This window comes from Schistocerca piceifrons, chromosome 2 (assembly GCF_021461385.2).
Source record: "Schistocerca piceifrons isolate TAMUIC-IGC-003096 chromosome 2, iqSchPice1.1, whole genome shotgun sequence".
Lineage (NCBI taxonomy): Eukaryota > Metazoa > Arthropoda > Insecta > Orthoptera > Acrididae > Schistocerca > Schistocerca piceifrons.
In genome coordinates, this window is record NC_060139.1 from 39,599,654 (window position 1) to 39,623,642 (window position 23,989).

At 50.6% G+C, this 23,989-nt stretch overlaps 25 non-coding genes across 25 annotated transcripts; 12 read left to right on the forward strand and 13 right to left on the reverse strand.

Moving 5' to 3' along the window:
• Window positions 1–238: 238 nt before the first annotated feature.
• On the reverse strand, window positions 239–322 carry Trnal-uaa. Its single transcript has one exon. It is a non-coding gene; the product is annotated as a tRNA-Leu (tRNA).
• A 683-nt stretch (window positions 323–1,005) lies between these two features.
• Trnag-ccc lies at window positions 1,006–1,077 on the forward strand. Its single transcript has one exon. It is a non-coding gene; the product is annotated as a tRNA-Gly (tRNA).
• A 1,126-nt stretch (window positions 1,078–2,203) lies between these two features.
• Window positions 2,204–2,287, reverse strand: Trnal-uaa. The gene has a single exon. It is a non-coding gene; the product is annotated as a tRNA-Leu (tRNA).
• A 677-nt stretch (window positions 2,288–2,964) lies between these two features.
• Trnag-ccc lies at window positions 2,965–3,036 on the forward strand. The gene has a single exon. It is a non-coding gene; the product is annotated as a tRNA-Gly (tRNA).
• Window positions 3,037–4,152: 1,116 nt separating this feature from the next.
• On the reverse strand, window positions 4,153–4,236 carry Trnal-uaa. The gene has a single exon. It is a non-coding gene; the product is annotated as a tRNA-Leu (tRNA).
• Window positions 4,237–4,919: 683 nt separating this feature from the next.
• Window positions 4,920–4,991, forward strand: Trnag-ccc. Its single transcript has one exon. It is a non-coding gene; the product is annotated as a tRNA-Gly (tRNA).
• Window positions 4,992–6,117: 1,126 nt separating this feature from the next.
• On the reverse strand, window positions 6,118–6,201 carry Trnal-uaa. Its single transcript has one exon. It is a non-coding gene; the product is annotated as a tRNA-Leu (tRNA).
• A 683-nt stretch (window positions 6,202–6,884) lies between these two features.
• Window positions 6,885–6,956, forward strand: Trnag-ccc. The gene has a single exon. It is a non-coding gene; the product is annotated as a tRNA-Gly (tRNA).
• Window positions 6,957–8,072: 1,116 nt separating this feature from the next.
• On the reverse strand, window positions 8,073–8,156 carry Trnal-uaa. Its single transcript has one exon. It is a non-coding gene; the product is annotated as a tRNA-Leu (tRNA).
• A 683-nt stretch (window positions 8,157–8,839) lies between these two features.
• On the forward strand, window positions 8,840–8,911 carry Trnag-ccc. The gene has a single exon. It is a non-coding gene; the product is annotated as a tRNA-Gly (tRNA).
• A 1,126-nt stretch (window positions 8,912–10,037) lies between these two features.
• On the reverse strand, window positions 10,038–10,121 carry Trnal-uaa. The gene has a single exon. It is a non-coding gene; the product is annotated as a tRNA-Leu (tRNA).
• Window positions 10,122–10,804: 683 nt separating this feature from the next.
• Trnag-ccc lies at window positions 10,805–10,876 on the forward strand. Its single transcript has one exon. It is a non-coding gene; the product is annotated as a tRNA-Gly (tRNA).
• Window positions 10,877–11,992: 1,116 nt separating this feature from the next.
• On the reverse strand, window positions 11,993–12,076 carry Trnal-uaa. Its single transcript has one exon. It is a non-coding gene; the product is annotated as a tRNA-Leu (tRNA).
• A 683-nt stretch (window positions 12,077–12,759) lies between these two features.
• Trnag-ccc lies at window positions 12,760–12,831 on the forward strand. Its single transcript has one exon. It is a non-coding gene; the product is annotated as a tRNA-Gly (tRNA).
• Window positions 12,832–13,957: 1,126 nt separating this feature from the next.
• On the reverse strand, window positions 13,958–14,041 carry Trnal-uaa. Its single transcript has one exon. It is a non-coding gene; the product is annotated as a tRNA-Leu (tRNA).
• Window positions 14,042–14,724: 683 nt separating this feature from the next.
• Trnag-ccc lies at window positions 14,725–14,796 on the forward strand. The gene has a single exon. It is a non-coding gene; the product is annotated as a tRNA-Gly (tRNA).
• Window positions 14,797–15,922: 1,126 nt separating this feature from the next.
• On the reverse strand, window positions 15,923–16,006 carry Trnal-uaa. The gene has a single exon. It is a non-coding gene; the product is annotated as a tRNA-Leu (tRNA).
• A 683-nt stretch (window positions 16,007–16,689) lies between these two features.
• Window positions 16,690–16,761, forward strand: Trnag-ccc. Its single transcript has one exon. It is a non-coding gene; the product is annotated as a tRNA-Gly (tRNA).
• A 1,126-nt stretch (window positions 16,762–17,887) lies between these two features.
• Trnal-uaa lies at window positions 17,888–17,971 on the reverse strand. Its single transcript has one exon. It is a non-coding gene; the product is annotated as a tRNA-Leu (tRNA).
• A 683-nt stretch (window positions 17,972–18,654) lies between these two features.
• Trnag-ccc lies at window positions 18,655–18,726 on the forward strand. Its single transcript has one exon. It is a non-coding gene; the product is annotated as a tRNA-Gly (tRNA).
• Window positions 18,727–19,842: 1,116 nt separating this feature from the next.
• Trnal-uaa lies at window positions 19,843–19,926 on the reverse strand. The gene has a single exon. It is a non-coding gene; the product is annotated as a tRNA-Leu (tRNA).
• A 683-nt stretch (window positions 19,927–20,609) lies between these two features.
• Trnag-ccc lies at window positions 20,610–20,681 on the forward strand. The gene has a single exon. It is a non-coding gene; the product is annotated as a tRNA-Gly (tRNA).
• Window positions 20,682–21,807: 1,126 nt separating this feature from the next.
• Window positions 21,808–21,891, reverse strand: Trnal-uaa. Its single transcript has one exon. It is a non-coding gene; the product is annotated as a tRNA-Leu (tRNA).
• A 683-nt stretch (window positions 21,892–22,574) lies between these two features.
• Window positions 22,575–22,646, forward strand: Trnag-ccc. Its single transcript has one exon. It is a non-coding gene; the product is annotated as a tRNA-Gly (tRNA).
• A 1,126-nt stretch (window positions 22,647–23,772) lies between these two features.
• Trnal-uaa lies at window positions 23,773–23,856 on the reverse strand. The gene has a single exon. It is a non-coding gene; the product is annotated as a tRNA-Leu (tRNA).
• Window positions 23,857–23,989: the final 133 nt, after the last annotated feature.

Below are 23,989 nucleotides of genomic sequence, written 5' to 3' on the forward strand. Positions count from 1 at the left end.
ACCAAGACTCAGCAAACAAAAGAATGTTCGGCTACCGGGAATCGATTCCGGGCCTCGTGGCTGAAAGCCATGTCTCCTAACAGCTTTCCATTCTTTCAGGCCGCCAGACAATCAGACTTGCAAGGCAAGCACCATAGTCACTGCCGTTTCTCGTAGTATCTGTGGAACCTGTTCCCGCGTAATTTACTTGTTTTCCCGCATGTACGAAATTGGTAGTTTTGGAATATTTAAAATGCATTGTCAGATGTGGGGTTCGAACCCACGCTCCCCTTCGGGAACCAGAGCTTAAATCTGGCGCCTTAGACCGCTCGGCCAATCTGACGCGTGGGCGCCAAATCTCTTCCACCGTCGTTTCTCGGTATATCTCCAGAGCCTGACTGCGAAATTAGCGTGTTTTTTTCTTGTGTGAAGGAAATACGTTGGTTTTAGAGTATTTAAAACGAGTTGTCAGATGTGAGGTTGCACCCCACCCTCACTTTCGGGAACCACAGCTTAAACATGGTGCCTTACACCATTGTTTTCCGTCGCCATCTGTCTTGAGTGGAACGAGCAGAACTGTAGTTATCAATATTCACACTGACGCAGAGAAAACAAAAAACGACAGAAGAGGCCGTTCCCTAGCAACGGCTACGCTGTGCATTTCGCCCTCAGGGGAAGCTAATGATAGGCTCCAGGCGAGCATCAAACTAACCAACTTAATATTGTGATACTTAGGCGCTTTCTACTTCTGGATTGGCACACACATGCTGAATCGTCTCTGGATCATCAGTAAGTACGTCACATTAGATATTTGTTTTATCGCCCTGCTGTAAATTAAAGGGCAGTTTTTCAACGGCTGTCAGTTCTGCTTCTAGCTACGCTACATCGCCCTAGCAGCACCTACGCACTGCGTTCAGATGTGCTCACCTCCGCCCTGGCGTTGAGCGCCTACAGCGCCGTCGCCTTCGGCCTCTGATGGCAGGAGGGTAGCCGACACATCAAGGCGTGGGTGGGACGCAGCACAACGCGGTGGTGGTGTAACGGTCAGCATGGTTGCTTCCCAAGCAGTTGATCCGGGTTCGATTCCCGGCCACCGCACGAAAGGTACTTTTTTCTTCTACGGGTATTCCACGTAACGAAACGCGATCTTCGAAACTGTGAACTGTCGCGGTACGAATAGTTTTCCTTCGCCCCTCGTCTCAGTCCGTGCTGCCAGGGCGCTAGTCTGCGGCTTTCGTTTCTCAGCATCGTGTGTCTCCATGTGTCGACTTGTCTCGACTTTGCTCGGCTGACGCGAAAGCTGACGCTTGGAAATGGGCATATATGTAGAGGGCAGGCGCGACAAACGACTGGGAGAGACCAAAAAACGACAAACACACGACAGAACCTTTCATTTTATTGTGGCCACAGATTCGCCCCTTAGTGTACCGAGAGGCAAGAGTGGCGTCAGCGTGCGGGACCGCATAATTATTGCTAAGCAACAACGAAGCCGAAGGAAAAATGCAAAATGAAAGAAGGCAACAGCACGTCGAGTTCCCAGCCGAGCACGCATCCATGTACTAACCACGGCCAACGATTCCTAACGCCGGTGAACAGACGAGAACCGCTGCACTACGCGCGGTGTGGCCGTTGGCGACAGTATCGCGCAACGTGTAGACACCTTACTTCTTGTGAAGATCGCTTGTTATTTACCTGGCAGTGTGTCGCTGGAGGAAGCATTGTCTTTTAGGGGAGAAAAATGAAATGGCACTTGGTGCGGTCGAATACGTGGCCTTTGTGTTCACAGCACGACGCTCTAACTTACTCAGCTATCGAGCTACGCAATGTGGCACGTCTGCAGTCCAATACCCGATCCACCGTCTCATCCACCTTTATTACTGCCCTGACACTCATTTACGCACATATCTGCTTTCGTTCACGTTTGCTCGCCTGATGCTTGGACCCCAAAAACCACAACCCAAAGATATCGTAAATGCCGTGAGAATAACCAAGACTCAGCAAACAAAAGAATGTTCGGCTACCGGGAATCGATTCCGGGCCTCGTGGCTGAAAGCCATGTCTCCTAACAGCTTTCCATTCTTTCAGGCCGCCAGACAATCAGACTTGCAAGGCAAGCACCATAGTCACTGCCGTTTCTCGTAGTATCTGTGGAACCTGTTCCCGCGTAATTTACTTGTTTTCCCGCATGTACGAAATTGGTAGTTTTGGAATATTTAAAATGCATTGTCAGATGTGGGGTTCGAACCCACGCTCCCCTTCGGGAACCAGAGCTTAAATCTGGCGCCTTAGACCGCTCGGCCAATCTGACGCGTGGGCGCCAAATCTCTTCCACCGTCGTTTCTCGGTATATCTCCAGAGCCTGACTGCGAAATTAGCGTGTTTTTTTCTTGTGTGAAGGAAATACGTTGGTTTTAGAGTATTTAAAACGAGTTGTCAGATGTGCACCCCACCCTCACTTTCGGGAACCACAGCTTAAACATGGTGCCTTACACCATTGTTTTCCGTCGCCATCTGTCTTGAGTGGAACGAGCAGAACTGTAGTTATCAATATTCACACTGACGCAGAGAAAACAAAAAACGACAGAAGAGGCCGTTCCCTAGCAACGGCTACGCTGTGCATTTCGCCCTCAGGGGAAGCTAATGATAGGCTCCAGGCGAGCATCAAACTAACCAACTTAATATTGTGATACTTAGGCGCTTTCTACTTCTGGATTGGCACACACATGCTGAATCGTCTCTGGATCATCAGTAAGTACGTCACATTAGATATTTGTTTTATCGCCCTGCTGTAAATTAAAGGGCAGTTTTTCAACGGCTGTCAGTTCTGCTTCTAGCTACGCTACATCGCCCTAGCAGCACCTACGCACTGCGTTCAGATGTGCTCACCTCCGCCCTGGCGTTGAGCGCCTACAGCGCCGTCGCCTTCGGCCTCTGATGGCAGGAGGGTAGCCGACACATCAAGGCGTGGGTGGGACGCAGCACAACGCGGTGGTGGTGTAACGGTCAGCATGGTTGCTTCCCAAGCAGTTGATCCGGGTTCGATTCCCGGCCACCGCACGAGAGGTACTTTTTTCTTCTACGGGTATTCCACGTAACGAAACGCGATCTTCGAAACTGTGAACTGTCGCGGTACGAATAGTTTTCCTTCGCCCCTCGTCTCAGTCCGTGCTGCCAGGGCGCTAGTCTGCGGCTTTCGTTTCTCAGCATCGTGTGTCTCCATGTGTCGACTTTGCTCGGCTGACGCGAAAGCTGACGCTTGGAAATGGGCATATATGTAGAGGGCAGGCGCGACAAACGACTGGGAGAGACCAAAAAACGACAAACACACGACAGAACCTTTCATTTTATTGTGGCCACAGATTCGCCCCTTAGTGTACCGAGAGGCAAGAGTGGCGTCAGCGTGCGGGACCGCATAATTATTGCTAAGCAACAACGAAGCCGAAGGAAAAATGCAAAATGAAAGAAGGCAACAGCACGTCGAGTTCCCAGCCGAGCACGCATCCATGTACTAACCACGGCCAACGATTCCTAACGCCGGTGAACAGACGAGAACCGCTGCACTACGCGCGGTGTGGCCGTTGGCGACAGTATCGCGCAACGTGTAGACACCTTACTTCTTGTGAAGATCGCTTGTTATTTACCTGGCAGTGTGTCGCTGGAGGAAGCATTGTCTTTTAGGGGAGAAAAATGAAATGGCACTTGGTGCGGTCGAATACGTGGCCTTTGTGTTCACAGCACGACGCTCTAACTTACTCAGCTATCGAGCTACGCAATGTGGCACGTCTGCAGTCCAATACCCGATCCACCGTCTCATCCACCTTTATTACTGCCCTGACACTCATTTACGCACATATCTGCTTTCGTTCACGTTTGCTCGCCTGATGCTTGGACCCCAAAAACCACAACCCAAAGATATCGTAAATGCCGTGAGAATAACCAAGACTCAGCAAACAAAAGAATGTTCGGCTACCGGGAATCGATTCCGGGCCTCGTGGCTGAAAGCCATGTCTCCTAACAGCTTTCCATTCTTTCAGGCCGCCAGACAATCAGACTTGCAAGGCAAGCACCATAGTCACTGCCGTTTCTCGTAGTATCTGTGGAACCTGTTCCCGCGTAATTTACTTGTTTTCCCGCATGTACGAAATTGGTAGTTTTGGAATATTTAAAATGCATTGTCAGATGTGGGGTTCGAACCCACGCTCCCCTTCGGGAACCAGAGCTTAAATCTGGCGCCTTAGACCGCTCGGCCAATCTGACGCGTGGGCGCCAAATCTCTTCCACCGTCGTTTCTCGGTATATCTCCAGAGCCTGACTGCGAAATTAGCGTGTTTTTTTCTTGTGTGAAGGAAATACGTTGGTTTTAGAGTATTTAAAACGAGTTGTCAGATGTGAGGTTGCACCCCACCCTCACTTTCGGGAACCACAGCTTAAACATGGTGCCTTACACCATTGTTTTCCGTCGCCATCTGTCTTGAGTGGAACGAGCAGAACTGTAGTTATCAATATTCACACTGACGCAGAGAAAACAAAAAACGACAGAAGAGGCCGTTCCCTAGCAACGGCTACGCTGTGCATTTCGCCCTCAGGGGAAGCTAATGATAGGCTCCAGGCGAGCATCAAACTAACCAACTTAATATTGTGATACTTAGGCGCTTTCTACTTCTGGATTGGCACACACATGCTGAATCGTCTCTGGATCATCAGTAAGTACGTCACATTAGATATTTGTTTTATCGCCCTGCTGTAAATTAAAGGGCAGTTTTTCAACGGCTGTCAGTTCTGCTTCTAGCTACGCTACATCGCCCTAGCAGCACCTACGCACTGCGTTCAGATGTGCTCACCTCCGCCCTGGCGTTGAGCGCCTACAGCGCCGTCGCCTTCGGCCTCTGATGGCAGGAGGGTAGCCGACACATCAAGGCGTGGGTGGGACGCAGCACAACGCGGTGGTGGTGTAACGGTCAGCATGGTTGCTTCCCAAGCAGTTGATCCGGGTTCGATTCCCGGCCACCGCACGAAAGGTACTTTTTTCTTCTACGGGTATTCCACGTAACGAAACGCGATCTTCGAAACTGTGAACTGTCGCGGTACGAATAGTTTTCCTTCGCCCCTCGTCTCAGTCCGTGCTGCCAGGGCGCTAGTCTGCGGCTTTCGTTTCTCAGCATCGTGTGTCTCCATGTGTCGACTTGTCTCGACTTTGCTCGGCTGACGCGAAAGCTGACGCTTGGAAATGGGCATATATGTAGAGGGCAGGCGCGACAAACGACTGGGAGAGACCAAAAAACGACAAACACACGACAGAACCTTTCATTTTATTGTGGCCACAGATTCGCCCCTTAGTGTACCGAGAGGCAAGAGTGGCGTCAGCGTGCGGGACCGCATAATTATTGCTAAGCAACAACGAAGCCGAAGGAAAAATGCAAAATGAAAGAAGGCAACAGCACGTCGAGTTCCCAGCCGAGCACGCATCCGTGTACTAACCACGGCCAACGATTCCTAACGCCGGTGAACAGACGAGAACCGCTGCACTACGCGCGGTGTGGCCGTTGGCGACAGTATCGCGCAACGTGTAGACACCTTACTTCTTGTGAAGATCGCTTGTTATTTACCTGGCAGTGTGTCGCTGGAGGAAGCATTGTCTTTTAGGGGAGAAAAATGAAATGGCACTTGGTGCGGTCGAATACGTGGCCTTTGTGTTCACAGCACGACGCTCTAACTTACTCAGCTATCGAGCTACGCAATGTGGCACGTCTGCAGTCCAATACCCGATCCACCGTCTCATCCACCTTTATTACTGCCCTGACACTCATTTACGCACATATCTGCTTTCGTTCACGTTTGCTCGCCTGATGCTTGGACCCCAAAAACCACAACCCAAAGATATCGTAAATGCCGTGAGAATAACCAAGACTCAGCAAACAAAAGAATGTTCGGCTACCGGGAATCGATTCCGGGCCTCGTGGCTGAAAGCCATGTCTCCTAACAGCTTTCCATTCTTTCAGGCCGCCAGACAATCAGACTTGCAAGGCAAGCACCACAGTCACTGCCGTTTCTCGTAGTATCTGTGGAACCTGTTCCCGCGTAATTTACTTGTTTTCCCGCATGTACGAAATTGGTAGTTTTGGAATATTTAAAATGCATTGTCAGATGTGGGGTTCGAACCCACGCTCCCCTTCGGGAACCAGAGCTTAAATCTGGCGCCTTAGACCGCTCGGCCAATCTGACGCGTGGGCGCCAAATCTCTTCCACCGTCGTTTCTCGGTATATCTCCAGAGCCTGACTGCGAAATTAGCGTGTTTTTTTCTTGTGTGAAGGAAATACGTTGGTTTTAGAGTATTTAAAACGAGTTGTCAGATGTGAGGTTGCACCCCACCCTCACTTTCGGGAACCACAGCTTAAACATGGTGCCTTACACCATTGTTTTCCGTCGCCATCTGTCTTGAGTGGAACGAGCAGAACTGTAGTTATCAATATTCACACTGACGCAGAGAAAACAAAAAACGACAGAAGAGGCCGTTCCCTAGCAACGGCTACGCTGTGCATTTCGCCCTCAGGGGAAGCTAATGATAGGCTCCAGGCGAGCATCAAACTAACCAACTTAATATTGTGATACTTAGGCGCTTTCTACTTCTGGATTGGCACACACATGCTGAATCGTCTCTGGATCATCAGCAAGTACGTCACATTAGATATTTGTTTTATCGCCCTGCTGTAAATTAAAGGGCAGTTTTTCAACGGCTGTCAGTTCTGCTTCTAGCTACGCTACATCGCCCTAGCAGCACCTACGCACTGCGTTCAGATGTGCTCACCTCCGCCCTGGCGTTGAGCGCCTACAGCGCCGTCGCCTTCGGCCTCTGATGGCAGGAGGGTAGCCGACACATCAAGGCGTGGGTGGGACGCAGCACAACGCGGTGGTGGTGTAACGGTCAGCATGGTTGCTTCCCAAGCAGTTGATCCGGGTTCGATTCCCGGCCACCGCACGAAAGGTACTTTTTTCTTCTACGGGTATTCCACGTAACGAAACGCGATCTTCGAAACTGTGAACTGTCGCGGTACGAATAGTTTTCCTTCGCCCCTCGTCTCAGTCCGTGCTGCCAGGGCGCTAGTCTGCGGCTTTCGTTTCTCAGCATCGTGTGTCTCCATGTGTCGACTTTGCTCGGCTGACGCGAAAGCTGACGCTTGGAAATGGGCATATATGTAGAGGGCAGGCGCGACAAACGACTGGGAGAGACCAAAAAACGACAAACACACGACAGAACCTTTCATTTTATTGTGGCCACAGATTCGCCCCTTAGTGTACCGAGAGGCAAGAGTGGCGTCAGCGTGCGGGACCGCATAATTATTGCTAAGCAACAACGAAGCCGAAGGAAAAATGCAAAATGAAAGAAGGCAACAGCACGTCGAGTTCCCAGCCGAGCACGCATCCATGTACTAACCACGGCCAACGATTCCTAACGCCGGTGAACAGACGAGAACCGCTGCACTACGCGCGGTGTGGCCGTTGGCGACAGTATCGCGCAACGTGTAGACACCTTACTTCTTGTGAAGATCGCTTGTTATTTACCTGGCAGTGTGTCGCTGGAGGAAGCATTGTCTTTTAGGGGAGAAAAATGAAATGGCACTTGGTGCGGTCGAATACGTGGCCTTTGTGTTCACAGCACGACGCTCTAACTTACTCAGCTATCGAGCTACGCAATGTGGCACGTCTGCAGTCCAATACCCGATCCACCGTCTCATCCACCTTTATTACTGCCCTGACACTCATTTACGCACATATCTGCTTTCGTTCACGTTTGCTCGCCTGATGCTTGGACCCCAAAAACCACAACCCAAAGATATCGTAAATGCCGTGAGAATAACCAAGACTCAGCAAACAAAAGAATGTTCGGCTACCGGGAATCGATTCCGGGCCTCGTGGCTGAAAGCCATGTCTCCTAACAGCTTTCCATTCTTTCAGGCCGCCAGACAATCAGACTTGCAAGGCAAGCACCATAGTCACTGCCGTTTCTCGTAGTATCTGTGGAACCTGTTCCCGCGTAATTTACTTGTTTTCCCGCATGTACGAAATTGGTAGTTTTGGAATATTTAAAATGCATTGTCAGATGTGGGGTTCGAACCCACGCTCCCCTTCGGGAACCAGAGCTTAAATCTGGCGCCTTAGACCGCTCGGCCAATCTGACGCGTGGGCGCCAAATCTCTTCCACCGTCGTTTCTCGGTATATCTCCAGAGCCTGACTGCGAAATTAGCGTGTTTTTTTCTTGTGTGAAGGAAATACGTTGGTTTTAGAGTATTTAAAACGAGTTGTCAGATGTGAGGTTGCACCCCACCCTCACTTTCGGGAACCACAGCTTAAACATGGTGCCTTACACCATTGTTTTCCGTCGCCATCTGTCTTGAGTGGAACGAGCAGAACTGTAGTTATCAATATTCACACTGACGCAGAGAAAACAAAAAACGACAGAAGAGGCCGTTCCCTAGCAACGGCTACGCTGTGCATTTCGCCCTCAGGGGAAGCTAATGATAGGCTCCAGGCGAGCATCAAACTAACCAACTTAATATTGTGATACTTAGGCGCTTTCTACTTCTGGATTGGCACACACATGCTGAATCGTCTCTGGATCATCAGTAAGTACGTCACATTAGATATTTGTTTTATCGCCCTGCTGTAAATTAAAGGGCAGTTTTTCAACGGCTGTCAGTTCTGCTTCTAGCTACGCTACATCGCCCTAGCAGCACCTACGCACTGCGTTCAGATGTGCTCACCTCCGCCCTGGCGTTGAGCGCCTACAGCGCCGTCGCCTTCGGCCTCTGATGGCAGGAGGGTAGCCGACACATCAAGGCGTGGGTGGGACGCAGCACAACGCGGTGGTGGTGTAACGGTCAGCATGGTTGCTTCCCAAGCAGTTGATCCGGGTTCGATTCCCGGCCACCGCACGAAAGGTACTTTTTTCTTCTACGGGTATTCCACGTAACGAAACGCGATCTTCGAAACTGTGAACTGTCGCGGTACGAATAGTTTTCCTTCGCCCCTCGTCTCAGTCCGTGCTGCCAGGGCGCTAGTCTGCGGCTTTCGTTTCTCAGCATCGTGTGTCTCCATGTGTCGACTTGTCTCGACTTTGCTCGGCTGACGCGAAAGCTGACGCTTGGAAATGGGCATATATGTAGAGGGCAGGCGCGACAAACGACTGGGAGAGACCAAAAAACGACAAACACACGACAGAACCTTTCATTTTATTGTGGCCACAGATTCGCCCCTTAGTGTACCGAGAGGCAAGAGTGGCGTCAGCGTGCGGGACCGCATAATTATTGCTAAGCAACAACGAAGCCGAAGGAAAAATGCAAAATGAAAGAAGGCAACAGCACGTCGAGTTCCCAGCCGAGCACGCATCCATGTACTAACCACGGCCAACGATTCCTAACGCCGGTGAACAGACGAGAACCGCTGCACTACGCGCGGTGTGGCCGTTGGCGACAGTATCGCGCAACGTGTAGACACCTTACTTCTTGTGAAGATCGCTTGTTATTTACCTGGCAGTGTGTCGCTGGAGGAAGCATTGTCTTTTAGGGGAGAAAAATGAAATGGCACTTGGTGCGGTCGAATACGTGGCCTTTGTGTTCACAGCACGACGCTCTAACTTACTCAGCTATCGAGCTACGCAATGTGGCACGTCTGCAGTCCAATACCCGATCCACCGTCTCATCCACCTTTATTACTGCCCTGACACTCATTTACGCACATATCTGCTTTCGTTCACGTTTGCTCGCCTGATGCTTGGACCCCAAAAACCACAACCCAAAGATATCGTAAATGCCGTGAGAATAACCAAGACTCAGCAAACAAAAGAATGTTCGGCTACCGGGAATCGATTCCGGGCCTCGTGGCTGAAAGCCATGTCTCCTAACAGCTTTCCATTCTTTCAGGCCGCCAGACAATCAGACTTGCAAGGCAAGCACCATAGTCACTGCCGTTTCTCGTAGTATCTGTGGAACCTGTTCCCGCGTAATTTACTTGTTTTCCCGCATGTACGAAATTGGTAGTTTTGGAATATTTAAAATGCATTGTCAGATGTGGGGCTCGAACCCACGCTCCCCTTCGGGAACCAGAGCTTAAATCTGGCGCCTTAGACCGCTCGGCCAATCTGACGCGTGGGCGCCAAATCTCTTCCACCGTCGTTTCTCGGTATATCTCCAGAGCCTGACTGCGAAATTAGCGTGCTTTTTTCTTGTGTGAAGGAAATACGTTGGTTTTAGAGTATTTAAAACGAGTTGTCAGATGTGAGGTTGCACCCCACCCTCACTTTCGGGAACCACAGCTTAAACATGGTGCCTTACACCATTGTTTTCCGTCGCCATCTGTCTTGAGTGGAACGAGCAGAACTGTAGTTATCAATATTCACACTGACGCAGAGAAAACAAAAAACGACAGAAGAGGCCGTTCCCTAGCAACGGCTACGCTGTGCATTTCGCCCTCAGGGGAAGCTAATGATAGGCTCCAGGCGAGCATCAAACTAACCAACTTAATATTGTGATACTTAGGCGCTTTCTACTTCTGGATTGGCACACACATGCTGAATCGTCTCTGGATCATCAGTAAGTACGTCACATTAGATATTTGTTTTATCGCCCTGCTGTAAATTAAAGGGCAGTTTTTCAACGGCTGTCAGTTCTGCTTCTAGCTACGCTACATCGCCCTAGCAGCACCTACGCACTGCGTTCAGATGTGCTCACCTCCGCCCTGGCGTTGAGCGCCTACAGCGCCGTCGCCTTCGGCCTCTGATGGCAGGAGGGTAGCCGACACATCAAGGCGTGGGTGGGACGCAGCACAACGCGGTGGTGGTGTAACGGTCAGCATGGTTGCTTCCCAAGCAGTTGATCCGGGTTCGATTCCCGGCCACCGCACGAGAGGTACTTTTTTCTTCTACGGGTATTCCACGTAACGAAACGCGATCTTCGAAACTGTGAACTGTCGCGGTACGAATAGTTTTCCTTCGCCCCTCGTCTCAGTCCGTGCTGCCAGGGCGCTAGTCTGCGGCTTTCGTTTCTCAGCATCGTGTGTCTCCATGTGTCGACTTTGCTCGGCTGACGCGAAAGCTGACGCTTGGAAATGGGCATATATGTAGAGGGCAGGCGCGACAAACGACTGGGAGAGACCAAAAAACGACAAACACACGACAGAACCTTTCATTTTATTGTGGCCACAGATTCGCCCCTTAGTGTACCGAGAGGCAAGAGTGGCGTCAGCGTGCGGGACCGCATAATTATTGCTAAGCAACAACGAAGCCGAAGGAAAAATGCAAAATGAAAGAAGGCAACAGCACGTCGAGTTCCCAGCCGAGCACGCATCCATGTACTAACCACGGCCAACGATTCCTAACGCCGGTGAACAGACGAGAACCGCTGCACTACGCGCGGTGTGGCCGTTGGCGACAGTATCGCGCAACGTGTAGACACCTTACTTCTTGTGAAGATCGCTTGTTATTTACCTGGCAGTGTGTCGCTGGAGGAAGCATTGTCTTTTAGGGGAGAAAAATGAAATGGCACTTGGTGCGGTCGAATACGTGGCCTTTGTGTTCACAGCAAGACGCTCTAACTTACTCAGCTATCGAGCTACGCAATGTGGCACGTCTGCAGTCCAATACCCGATCCACCGTCTCATCCACCTTTATTACTGCCCTGACACTCATTTACGCACATATCTGCTTTCGTTCACGTTTGCTCGCCTGATGCTTGGACCCCAAAAACCACAACCCAAAGATATCGTAAATGCCGTGAGAATAACCAAGACTCAGCAAACAAAAGAATGTTCGGCTACCGGGAATCGATTCCGGGCCTCGTGGCTGAAAGCCATGTCTCCTAACAGCTTTCCATTCTTTCAGGCCGCCAGACAATCAGACTTGCAAGGCAAGCACCATAGTCACTGCCGTTTCTCGTAGTATCTGTGGAACCTGTTCCCGCGTAATTTACTTGTTTTCCCGCATGTACGAAATTGGTAGTTTTGGAATATTTAAAATGCATTGTCAGATGTGGGGTTCGAACCCACGCTCCCCTTCGGGAACCAGAGCTTAAATCTGGCGCCTTAGACCGCTCGGCCAATCTGACGCGTGGGCGCCAGATCTCTTCCACCGTCGTTTCTCGGTATATCTCCAGAGCCTGACTGCGAAATTAGCGTGTTTTTTTCTTGTGTGAAGGAAATACGTTGGTTTTAGAGTATTTAAAACGAGTTGTCAGATGTGAGGTTGCACCCCACCCTCACTTTCGGGAACCACAGCTTAAACATGGTGCCTTACACCATTGTTTTCCGTCGCCATCTGTCTTGAGTGGAACGAGCAGAACTGTAGTTATCAATATTCACACTGACGCAGAGAAAACAAAAAACGACAGAAGAGGCCGTTCCCTAGCAACGGCTACGCTGTGCATTTCGCCCTCAGGGGAAGCTAATGATAGGCTCCAGGCGAGCATCAAACTAACCAACTTAATATTGTGATACTTAGGCGCTTTCTACTTCTGGATTGGCACACACATGCTGAATCGTCTCTGGATCATCAGCAAGTACGTCACATTAGATATTTGTTTTATCGCCCTGCTGTAAATTAAAGGGCAGTTTTTCAACGGCTGTCAGTTCTGCTTCTAGCTACGCTACATCGCCCTAGCAGCACCTACGCACTGCGTTCAGATGTGCTCACCTCCGCCCTGGCGTTGAGCGCCTACAGCGCCGTCGCCTTCGGCCTCTGATGGCAGGAGGGTAGCCGACACATCAAGGCGTGGGTGGGACGCAGCACAACGCGGTGGTGGTGTAACGGTCAGCATGGTTGCTTCCCAAGCAGTTGATCCGGGTTCGATTCCCGGCCACCGCACGAAAGGTACTTTTTTCTTCTACGGGTATTCCACGTAACGAAACGCGATCTTCGAAACTGTGAACTGTCGCGGTACGAATAGTTTTCCTTCGCCCCTCGTCTCAGTCCGTGCTGCCAGGGCGCTAGTCTGCGGCTTTCGTTTCTCAGCATCGTGTGTCTCCATGTGTCGACTTGTCTCGACTTTGCTCGGCTGACGCGAAAGCTGACGCTTGGAAATGGGCATATATGTAGAGGGCAGGCGCGACAAACGACTGGGAGAGACCAAAAAACGACAAACACACGACAGAACCTTTCATTTTATTGTGGCCACAGATTCGCCCCTTAGTGTACCGAGAGGCAAGAGTGGCGTCAGCGTGCGGGACCGCATAATTATTGCTAAGCAACAACGAAGCCGAAGGAAAAATGCAAAATGAAAGAAGGCAACAGCACGTCGAGTTCCCAGCCGAGCACGCATCCATGTACTAACCACGGCCAACGATTCCTAACGCCGGTGAACAGACGAGAACCGCTGCACTACGCGCGGTGTGGCCGTTGGCGACAGTATCGCGCAACGTGTAGACACCTTACTTCTTGTGAAGATCGCTTGTTATTTACCTGGCAGTGTGTCGCTGGAGGAAGCATTGTCTTTTAGGGGAGAAAAATGAAATGGCACTTGGTGCGGTCGAATACGTGGCCTTTGTGTTCACAGCACGACGCTCTAACTTACTCAGCTATCGAGCTACGCAATGTGGCACGTCTGCAGTCCAATACCCGATCCACCGTCTCATCCACCTTTATTACTGCCCTGACACTCATTTACGCACATATCTGCTTTCGTTCACGTTTGCTCGCCTGATGCTTGGACCCCAAAAACCACAACCCAAAGATATCGTAAATGCCGTGAGAATAACCAAGACTCAGCAAACAAAAGAATGTTCGGCTACCGGGAATCGATTCCGGGCCTCGTGGCTGAAAGCCATGTCTCCTAACAGCTTTCCATTCTTTCAGGCCGCCAGACAATCAGACTTGCAAGGCAAGCACCATAGTCACTGCCGTTTCTCGTAGTATCTGTGGAACCTGTTCCCGCGTAATTTACTTGTTTTCCCGCATGTACGAAATTGGTAGTTTTGGAATATTTAAAATGCATTGTCAGATGTGGGGTTCGAACCCACGCTCCCCTTCGGGAACCAGAGCTTAAATCTGGCGCCTTAGACCGCTCGGCCAATCTGACGCGTGGGCGCCAAATCTCTTCCACCGTCGTTTCTCGGTATATCTCCAGAGCCTGACTGCGAAATTAGCGTGTTTTTTTCTTGTGTGAAGGAAATACGTTGGTTTTAGAGTATTTAAAACGAGTTGTCAGATGTGAGGTTGCACCCCACCCTCACTTTCGGGAACCACAGCTTAAACATGGTGCCTTACACCATTGTTTTCCGTCGCCATCTGTCTTGAGTGGAACGAGCAGAACTGTAGTTATCAATATTCACACTGACGCAGAGAAAACAAAAAACGACAGAAGAGGCCGTTCCCTAGCAACGGCTACGCTGTGCATTTCGCCCTCAGGGGAAGCTAATGATAGGCTCCAGGCGAGCATCAAACTAACCAACTTAATATTGTGATACTTAGGCGCTTTCTACTTCTGGATTGGCACACACATGCTGAATCGTCTCTGGATCATCAGTAAGTACGTCACATTAGATATTTGTTTTATCGCCCTGCTGTAAATTAAAGGGCAGTTTTTCAACGGCTGTCAGTTCTGCTTCTAGCTACGCTACATCGCCCTAGCAGCACCTACGCACTGCGTTCAGATGTGCTCACCTCCGCCCTGGCGTTGAGCGCCTACAGCGCCGTCGCCTTCGGCCTCTGATGGCAGGAGGGTAGCCGACACATCAAGGCGTGGGTGGGACGCAGCACAACGCGGTGGTGGTGTAACGGTCAGCATGGTTGCTTCCCAAGCAGTTGATCCGGGTTCGATTCCCGGCCACCGCACGAAAGGTACTTTTTTCTTCTACGGGTATTCCACGTAACGAAACGCGATCTTCGAAACTGTGAACTGTCGCGGTACGAATAGTTTTCCTTCGCCCCTCGTCTCAGTCCGTGCTGCCAGGGCGCTAGTCTGCGGCTTTCGTTTCTCAGCATCGTGTGTCTCCATGTGTCGACTTGTCTCGACTTTGCTCGGCTGACGCGAAAGCTGACGCTTGGAAATGGGCATATATGTAGAGGGCAGGCGCGACAAACGACTGGGAGAGACCAAAAAACGACAAACACACGACAGAACCTTTCATTTTATTGTGGCCACAGATTCGCCCCTTAGTGTACCGAGAGGCAAGAGTGGCGTCAGCGTGCGGGACCGCATAATTATTGCTAAGCAACAACGAAGCCGAAGGAAAAATGCAAAATGAAAGAAGGCAACAGCACGTCGAGTTCCCAGCCGAGCACGCATCCATGTACTAACCACGGCCAACGATTCCTAACGCCGGTGAACAGACGAGAACCGCTGCACTACGCGCGGTGTGGCCGTTGGCGACAGTATCGCGCAACGTGTAGACACCTTACTTCTTGTGAAGATCGCTTGTTATTTACCTGGCAGTGTGTCGCTGGAGGAAGCATTGTCTTTTAGGGGAGAAAAATGAAATGGCACTTGGTGCGGTCGAATACGTGGCCTTTGTGTTCACAGCACGACGCTCTAACTTACTCAGCTATCGAGCTACGCAATGTGGCACGTCTGCAGTCCAATACCCGATCCACCGTCTCATCCACCTTTATTACTGCCCTGACACTCATTTACGCACATATCTGCTTTCGTTCACGTTTGCTCGCCTGATGCTTGGACCCCAAAAACCACAACCCAAAGATATCGTAAATGCCGTGAGAATAACCAAGACTCAGCAAACAAAAGAATGTTCGGCTACCGGGAATCGATTCCGGGCCTCGTGGCTGAAAGCCATGTCTCCTAACAGCTTTCCATTCTTTCAGGCCGCCAGACAATCAGACTTGCAAGGCAAGCACCATAGTCACTGCCGTTTCTCGTAGTATCTGTGGAACCTGTTCCCGCGTAATTTACTTGTTTTCCCGCATGTACGAAATTGGTAGTTTTGGAATATTTAAAATGCATTGTCAGATGTGGGGTTCGAACCCACGCTCCCCTTCGGGAACCAGAGCTTAAATCTGGCGCCTTAGACCGCTCGGCCAATCTGACGCGTGGGCGCCAAATCTCTTCCACCGTCGTTTCTCGGTATATCTCCAGAGCCTGACTGCGAAATTAGCGTGTTTTTTTCTTGTGTGAAGGAAATACGTTGGTTTTAGAGTATTTAAAACGAGTTGTCAGATGTGAGGTTGCACCCCACCCTCACTTTCGGGAACCACAGCTTAAACATGGTGCCTTACACCATTGTTTTCCGTCGCCATCTGTCTTGAGTGGAACGAGCAGAACTGTAGTTATCAATATTCACACTGACGCAGAGAAAACAAAAAACGACAGAAGAGGCCGTTCCCTAGCAACGGCTACGCTGTGCATTTCGCCCTCAGGGGAAGCTAATGATAGGCTCCAGGCGAGCATCAAACTAACCAACTTAATATTGTGATACTTAGGCGCTTTCTACTTCTGGATTGGCACACACATGCTGAATCGTCTCTGGATCATCAGTAAGTACGTCACATTAGATATTTGTTTTATCGCCCTGCTGTAAATTAAAGGGCAGTTTTTCAACGGCTGTCAGTTCTGCTTCTAGCTACGCTACATCGCCCTAGCAGCACCTACGCACTGCGTTCAGATGTGCTCACCTCCGCCCTGGCGTTGAGCGCCTACAGCGCCGTCGCCTTCGGCCTCTGATGGCAGGAGGGTAGCCGACACATCAAGGCGTGGGTGGGACGCAGCACAACGCGGTGGTGGTGTAACGGTCAGCATGGTTGCTTCCCAAGCAGTTGATCCGGGTTCGATTCCCGGCCACCGCACGAAAGGTACTTTTTTCTTCTACGGGTATTCCACGTAACGAAACGCGATCTTCGAAACTGTGAACTGTCGCGGTACGAATAGTTTTCCTTCGCCCCTCGTCTCAGTCCGTGCTGCCAGGGCGCTAGTCTGCGGCTTTCGTTTCTCAGCATCGTGTGTCTCCATGTGTCGACTTGTCTCGACTTTGCTCGGCTGACGCGAAAGCTGACGCTTGGAAATGGGCATATATGTAGAGGGCAGGCGCGACAAACGACTGGGAGAGACCAAAAAACGACAAACACACGACAGAACCTTTCATTTTATTGTGGCCACAGATTCGCCCCTTAGTGTACCGAGAGGCAAGAGTGGCGTCAGCGTGCGGGACCGCATAATTATTGCTAAGCAACAACGAAGCCGAAGGAAAAATGCAAAATGAAAGAAGGCAACAGCACGTCGAGTTCCCAGCCGAGCACGCATCCATGTACTAACCACGGCCAACGATTCCTAACGCCGGTGAACAGACGAGAACCGCTGCACTACGCGCGGTGTGGCCGTTGGCGACAGTATCGCGCAACGTGTAGACACCTTACTTCTTGTGAAGATCGCTTGTTATTTACCTGGCAGTGTGTCGCTGGAGGAAGCATTGTCTTTTAGGGGAGAAAAATGAAATGGCACTTGGTGCGGTCGAATACGTGGCCTTTGTGTTCACAGCACGACGCTCTAACTTACTCAGCTATCGAGCTACGCAATGTGGCACGTCTGCAGTCCAATACCCGATCCACCGTCTCATCCACCTTTATTACTGCCCTGACACTCATTTACGCACATATCTGCTTTCGTTCACGTTTGCTCGCCTGATGCTTGGACCCCAAAAACCACAACCCAAAGATATCGTAAATGCCGTGAGAATAACCAAGACTCAGCAAACAAAAGAATGTTCGGCTACCGGGAATCGATTCCGGGCCTCGTGGCTGAAAGCCATGTCTCCTAACAGCTTTCCATTCTTTCAGGCCGCCAGACAATCAGACTTGCAAGGCAAGCACCATAGTCACTGCCGTTTCTCGTAGTATCTGTGGAACCTGCTCCCGCGTAATTTACTTGTTTTCCCGCATGTACGAAATTGGTAGTTTTGGAATATTTAAAATGCATTGTCAGATGTGGGGTTCGAACCCACGCTCCCCTTCGGGAACCAGAGCTTAAATCTGGCGCCTTAGACCGCTCGGCCAATCTGACGCGTGGGCGCCAAATCTCTTCCACCGTCGTTTCTCGGTATATCTCCAGAGCCTGACTGCGAAATTAGCGTGTTTTTTTCTTGTGTGAAGGAAATACGTTGGTTTTAGAGTATTTAAAACGAGTTGTCAGATGTGAGGTTGCACCCCACCCTCACTTTCGGGAACCACAGCTTAAACATGGTGCCTTACACCATTGTTTTCCGTCGCCATCTGTCTTGAGTGGAACGAGCAGAACTGTAGTTATCAATATTCACACTGACGCAGAGAAAACAAAAAACGACAGAAGAGGCCGTTCCCTAGCAACGGCTACGCTGTGCATTTCGCCCTCAGGGGAAGCTAATGATAGGCTCCAGGCGAGCATCAAACTAACCAACTTAATATTGTGATACTTAGGCGCTTTCTACTTCTGGATTGGCACACACATGCTGAATCGTCTCTGGATCATCAGTAAGTACGTCACATTAGATATTTGTTTTATCGCCCTGCTGTAAATTAAAGGGCAGTTTTTCAACGGCTGTCAGTTCTGCTTCTAGCTACGCTACATCGCCCTAGCAGCACCTACGCACTGCGTTCAGATGTGCTCACCTCCGCCCTGGCGTTGAGCGCCTACAGCGCCGTCGCCTTCGGCCTCTGATGGCAGGAGGGTAGCCGACACATCAAGGCGTGGGTGGGACGCAGCACAACGCGGTGGTGGTGTAACGGTCAGCATGGTTGCTTCCCAAGCAGTTGATCCGGGTTCGATTCCCGGCCACCGCACGAAAGGTACTTTTTTCTTCTACGGGTATTCCACGTAACGAAACGCGATCTTCGAAACTGTGAACTGTCGCGGTACGAATAGTTTTCCTTCGCCCCTCGTCTCAGTCCGTGCTGCCAGGGCGCTAGTCTGCGGCTTTCGTTTCTCAGCATCGTGTGTCTCCATGTGTCGACTTTGCTCGGCTGACGCGAAAGCTGACGCTTGGAAATGGGCATATATGTAGAGGGCAGGCGCGACAAACGACTGGGAGAGACCAAAAAACGACAAACACACGACAGAACCTTTCATTTTATTGTGGCCACAGATTCGCCCCTTAGTGTACCGAGAGGCAAGAGTGGCGTCAGCGTGCGGGACCGCATAATTATTGCTAAGCAACAACGAAGCCGAAGGAAAAATGCAAAATGAAAGAAGGCAACAGCACGTCGAGTTCCCAGCCGAGCACGCATCCATGTACTAACCACGGCCAACGATTCCTAACGCCGGTGAACAGACGAGAACCGCTGCACTACGCGCGGTGTGGCCGTTGGCGACAGTATCGCGCAACGTGTAGACACCTTACTTCTTGTGAAGATCGCTTGTTATTTACCTGGCAGTGTGTCGCTGGAGGAAGCATTGTCTTTTAGGGGAGAAAAATGAAATGGCACTTGGTGCGGTCGAATACGTGGCCTTTGTGTTCACAGCACGACGCTCTAACTTACTCAGCTATCGAGCTACGCAATGTGGCACGTCTGCAGTCCAATACCCGATCCACCGTCTCATCCACCTTTATTACTGCCCTGACACTCATTTACGCACATATCTGCTTTCGTTCACGTTTGCTCGCCTGATGCTTGGACCCCAAAAACCACAACCCAAAGATATCGTAAATGCCGTGAGAATAACCAAGACTCAGCAAACAAAAGAATGTTCGGCTACCGGGAATCGATTCCGGGCCTCGTGGCTGAAAGCCATGTCTCCTAACAGCTTTCCATTCTTTCAGGCCGCCAGACAATCAGACTTGCAAGGCAAGCACCATAGTCACTGCCGTTTCTCGTAGTATCTGTGGAACCTGTTCCCGCGTAATTTACTTGTTTTCCCGCATGTACGAAATTGGTAGTTTTGGAATATTTAAAATGCATTGTCAGATGTGGGGTTCGAACCCACGCTCCCCTTCGGGAACCAGAGCTTAAATCTGGCGCCTTAGACCGCTCGGCCAATCTGACGCGTGGGCGCCAAATCTCTTCCACCGTCGTTTCTCGGTATATCTCCAGAGCCTGACTGCGAAATTAGCGTGTTTTTTTCTTGTGTGAAGGAAATACGTTGGTTTTAGAGTATTTAAAACGAGTTGTCAGATGTGAGGTTGCACCCCACCCTCACTTTCGGGAACCACAGCTTAAACATGGTGCCTTACACCATTGTTTTCCGTCGCCATCTGTCTTGAGTGGAACGAGCAGAACTGTAGTTATCAATATTCACACTGACGCAGAGAAAACAAAAAACGACAGAAGAGGCCGTTCCCTAGCAACGGCTACGCTGTGCATTTCGCCCTCAGGGGAAGCTAATGATAGGCTCCAGGCGAGCATCAAACTAACCAACTTAATATTGTGATACTTAGGCGCTTTCTACTTCTGGATTGGCACACACATGCTGAATCGTCTCTGGATCATCAGTAAGTACGTCACATTAGATATTTGTTTTATCGCCCTGCTGTAAATTAAAGGGCAGTTTTTCAACGGCTGTCAGTTCTGCTTCTAGCTACGCTACATCGCCCTAGCAGCACCTACGCACTGCGTTCAGATGTGCTCACCTCCGCCCTGGCGTTGAGCGCCTACAGCGCCGTCGCCTTCGGCCTCTGATGGCAGGAGGGTAGCCGACACATCAAGGCGTGGGTGGGACGCAGCACAACGCGGTGGTGGTGTAACGGTCAGCATGGTTGCTTCCCAAGCAGTTGATCCGGGTTCGATTCCCGGCCACCGCACGAAAGGTACTTTTTTCTTCTACGGGTATTCCACGTAACGAAACGCGATCTTCGAAACTGTGAACTGTCGCGGTACGAATAGTTTTCCTTCGCCCCTCGTCTCAGTCCGTGCTGCCAGGGCGCTAGTCTGCGGCTTTCGTTTCTCAGCATCGTGTGTCTCCATGTGTCGACTTGTCTCGACTTTGCTCGGCTGACGCGAAAGCTGACGCTTGGAAATGGGCATATATGTAGAGGGCAGGCGCGACAAACGACTGGGAGAGACCAAAAAACGACAAACACACGACAGAACCTTTCATTTTATTGTGGCCACAGATTCGCCCCTTAGTGTACCGAGAGGCAAGAGTGGCGTCAGCGTGCGGGACCGCATAATTATTGCTAAGCAACAACGAAGCCGAAGGAAAAATGCAAAATGAAAGAAGGCAACAGCACGTCGAGTTCCCAGCCGAGCACGCATCCATGTACTAACCACGGCCAACGATTCCTAACGCCGGTGAACAGACGAGAACCGCTGCACTACGCGCGGTGTGGCCGTTGGCGACAGTATCGCGCAACGTGTAGACACCTTACTTCTTGTGAAGATCGCTTGTTATTTACCTGGCAGTGTGTCGCTGGAGGAAGCATTGTCTTTTAGGGGAGAAAAATGAAATGGCACTTGGTGCGGTCGAATACGTGGCCTTTGTGTTCACAGCACGACGCTCTAACTTACTCAGCTATCGAGCTACGCAATGTGGCACGTCTGCAGTCCAATACCCGATCCACCGTCTCATCCACCTTTATTACTGCCCTGACACTCATTTACGCACATATCTGCTTTCGTTCACGTTTGCTCGCCTGATGCTTGGACCCCAAAAACCACAACCCAAAGATATCGTAAATGCCGTGAGAATAACCAAGACTCAGCAAACAAAAGAATGTTCGGCTACCGGGAATCGATTCCGGGCCTCGTGGCTGAAAGCCATGTCTCCTAACAGCTTTCCATTCTTTCAGGCCGCCAGACAATCAGACTTGCAAGGCAAGCACCATAGTCACTGCCGTTTCTCGTAGTATCTGTGGAACCTGTTCCCGCGTAATTTACTTGTTTTCCCGCATGTACGAAATTGGTAGTTTTGGAATATTTAAAATGCATTGTCAGATGTGGGGTTCGAACCCACGCTCCCCTTCGGGAACCAGAGCTTAAATCTGGCGCCTTAGACCGCTCGGCCAATCTGACGCGTGGGCGCCAAATCTCTTCCACCGTCGTTTCTCGGTATATCTCCAGAGCCTGACTGCGAAATTAGCGTGTTTTTTTCTTGTGTGAAGGAAATACGTTGGTTTTAGAGTATTTAAAACGAGTTGTCAGATGTGAGGTTGCACCCCACCCTCACTTTCGGGAACCACAGCTTAAACATGGTGCCTTACACCATTGTTTTCCGTCGCCATCTGTCTTGAGTGGAACGAGCAGAACTGTAGTTATCAATATTCACACTGACGCAGAGAAAACAAAAAACGACAGAAGAGGCCGTTCCCTAGCAACGGCTACGCTGTGCATTTCGCCCTCAGGGGAAGCTAATGATAGGCTCCAGGCGAGCATCAAACTAACCAACTTAATATTGTGATACTTAGGCGCTTTCTACTTCTGGATTGGCACACACATGCTGAATCGTCTCTGGATCATCAGCAAGTACGTCACATTAGATATTTGTTTTATCGCCCTGCTGTAAATTAAAGGGCAGTTTTTCAACGGCTGTCAGTTCTGCTTCTAGCTACGCTACATCGCCCTAGCAGCACCTACGCACTGCGTTCAGATGTGCTCACCTCCGCCCTGGCGTTGAGCGCCTACAGCGCCGTCGCCTTCGGCCTCTGATGGCAGGAGGGTAGCCGACACATCAAGGCGTGGGTGGGACGCAGCACAACGCGGTGGTGGTGTAACGGTCAGCATGGTTGCTTCCCAAGCAGTTGATCCGGGTTCGATTCCCGGCCACCGCACGAAAGGTACTTTTTTCTTCTACGGGTATTCCACGTAACGAAACGCGATCTTCGAAACTGTGAACTGTCGCGGTACGAATAGTTTTCCTTCGCCCCTCGTCTCAGTCCGTGCTGCCAGGGCGCTAGTCTGCGGCTTTCGTTTCTCAGCATCGTGTGTCTCCATGTGTCGACTTGTCTCGACTTTGCTCGGCTGACGCGAAAGCTGACGCTTGGAAATGGGCATATATGTAGAGGGCAGGCGCGACAAACGACTGGGAGAGACCAAAAAACGACAAACACACGACAGAACCTTTCATTTTATTGTGGCCACAGATTCGCCCCTTAGTGTACCGAGAGGCAAGAGTGGCGTCAGCGTGCGGGACCGCATAATTATTGCTAAGCAACAACGAAGCCGAAGGAAAAATGCAAAATGAAAGAAGGCAACAGCACGTCGAGTTCCCAGCCGAGCACGCATCCATGTACTAACCACGGCCAACGATTCCTAACGCCGGTGAACAGACGAGAACCGCTGCACTACGCGCGGTGTGGCCGTTGGCGACAGTATCGCGCAACGTGTAGACACCTTACTTCTTGTGAAGATCGCTTGTTATTTACCTGGCAGTGTGTCGCTGGAGGAAGCATTGTCTTTTAGGGGAGAAAAATGAAATGGCACTTGGTGCGGTCGAATACGTGGCCTTTGTGTTCACAGCACGACGCTCTAACTTACTCAGCTATCGAGCTACGCAATGTGGCACGTCTGCAGTCCAATACCCGATCCACCGTCTCATCCACCTTTATTACTGCCCTGACACTCATTTACGCACATATCTGCTTTCGTTCACGTTTGCTCGCCTGATGCTTGGACCCCAAAAACCACAACCCAAAGATATCGTAAATGCCGTGAGAATAACCAAGACTCAGCAAACAAAAGAATGTTCGGCTACCGGGAATCGATTCCGGGCCTCGTGGCTGAAAGCCATGTCTCCTAACAGCTTTCCATTCTTTCAGGCCGCCAGACAATCAGACTTGCAAGGCAAGCACCATAGTCACTGCCGTTTCTCGTAGTATCTGTGGAACCTGTTCCCGCGTAATTTACTTGTTTTCCCGCATGTACGAAATTGGTAGTTTTGGAATATTTAAAATGCATTGTCAGATGTGGGGTTCGAACCCACGCTCCCCTTCGGGAACCAGAGCTTAAATCTGGCGCCTTAGACCGCTCGGCCAATCTGACGCGTGGGCGCCAAATCTCTTCCACCGTCGTTTCTCGGTATATCTCCAGAGCCTGACTGCGAAATTAGCGTGTTTTTTTCTTGTGTGAAGGAAATACGTTGGTTTTAGAGTATTTAAAACGAGTTGTCAGATGT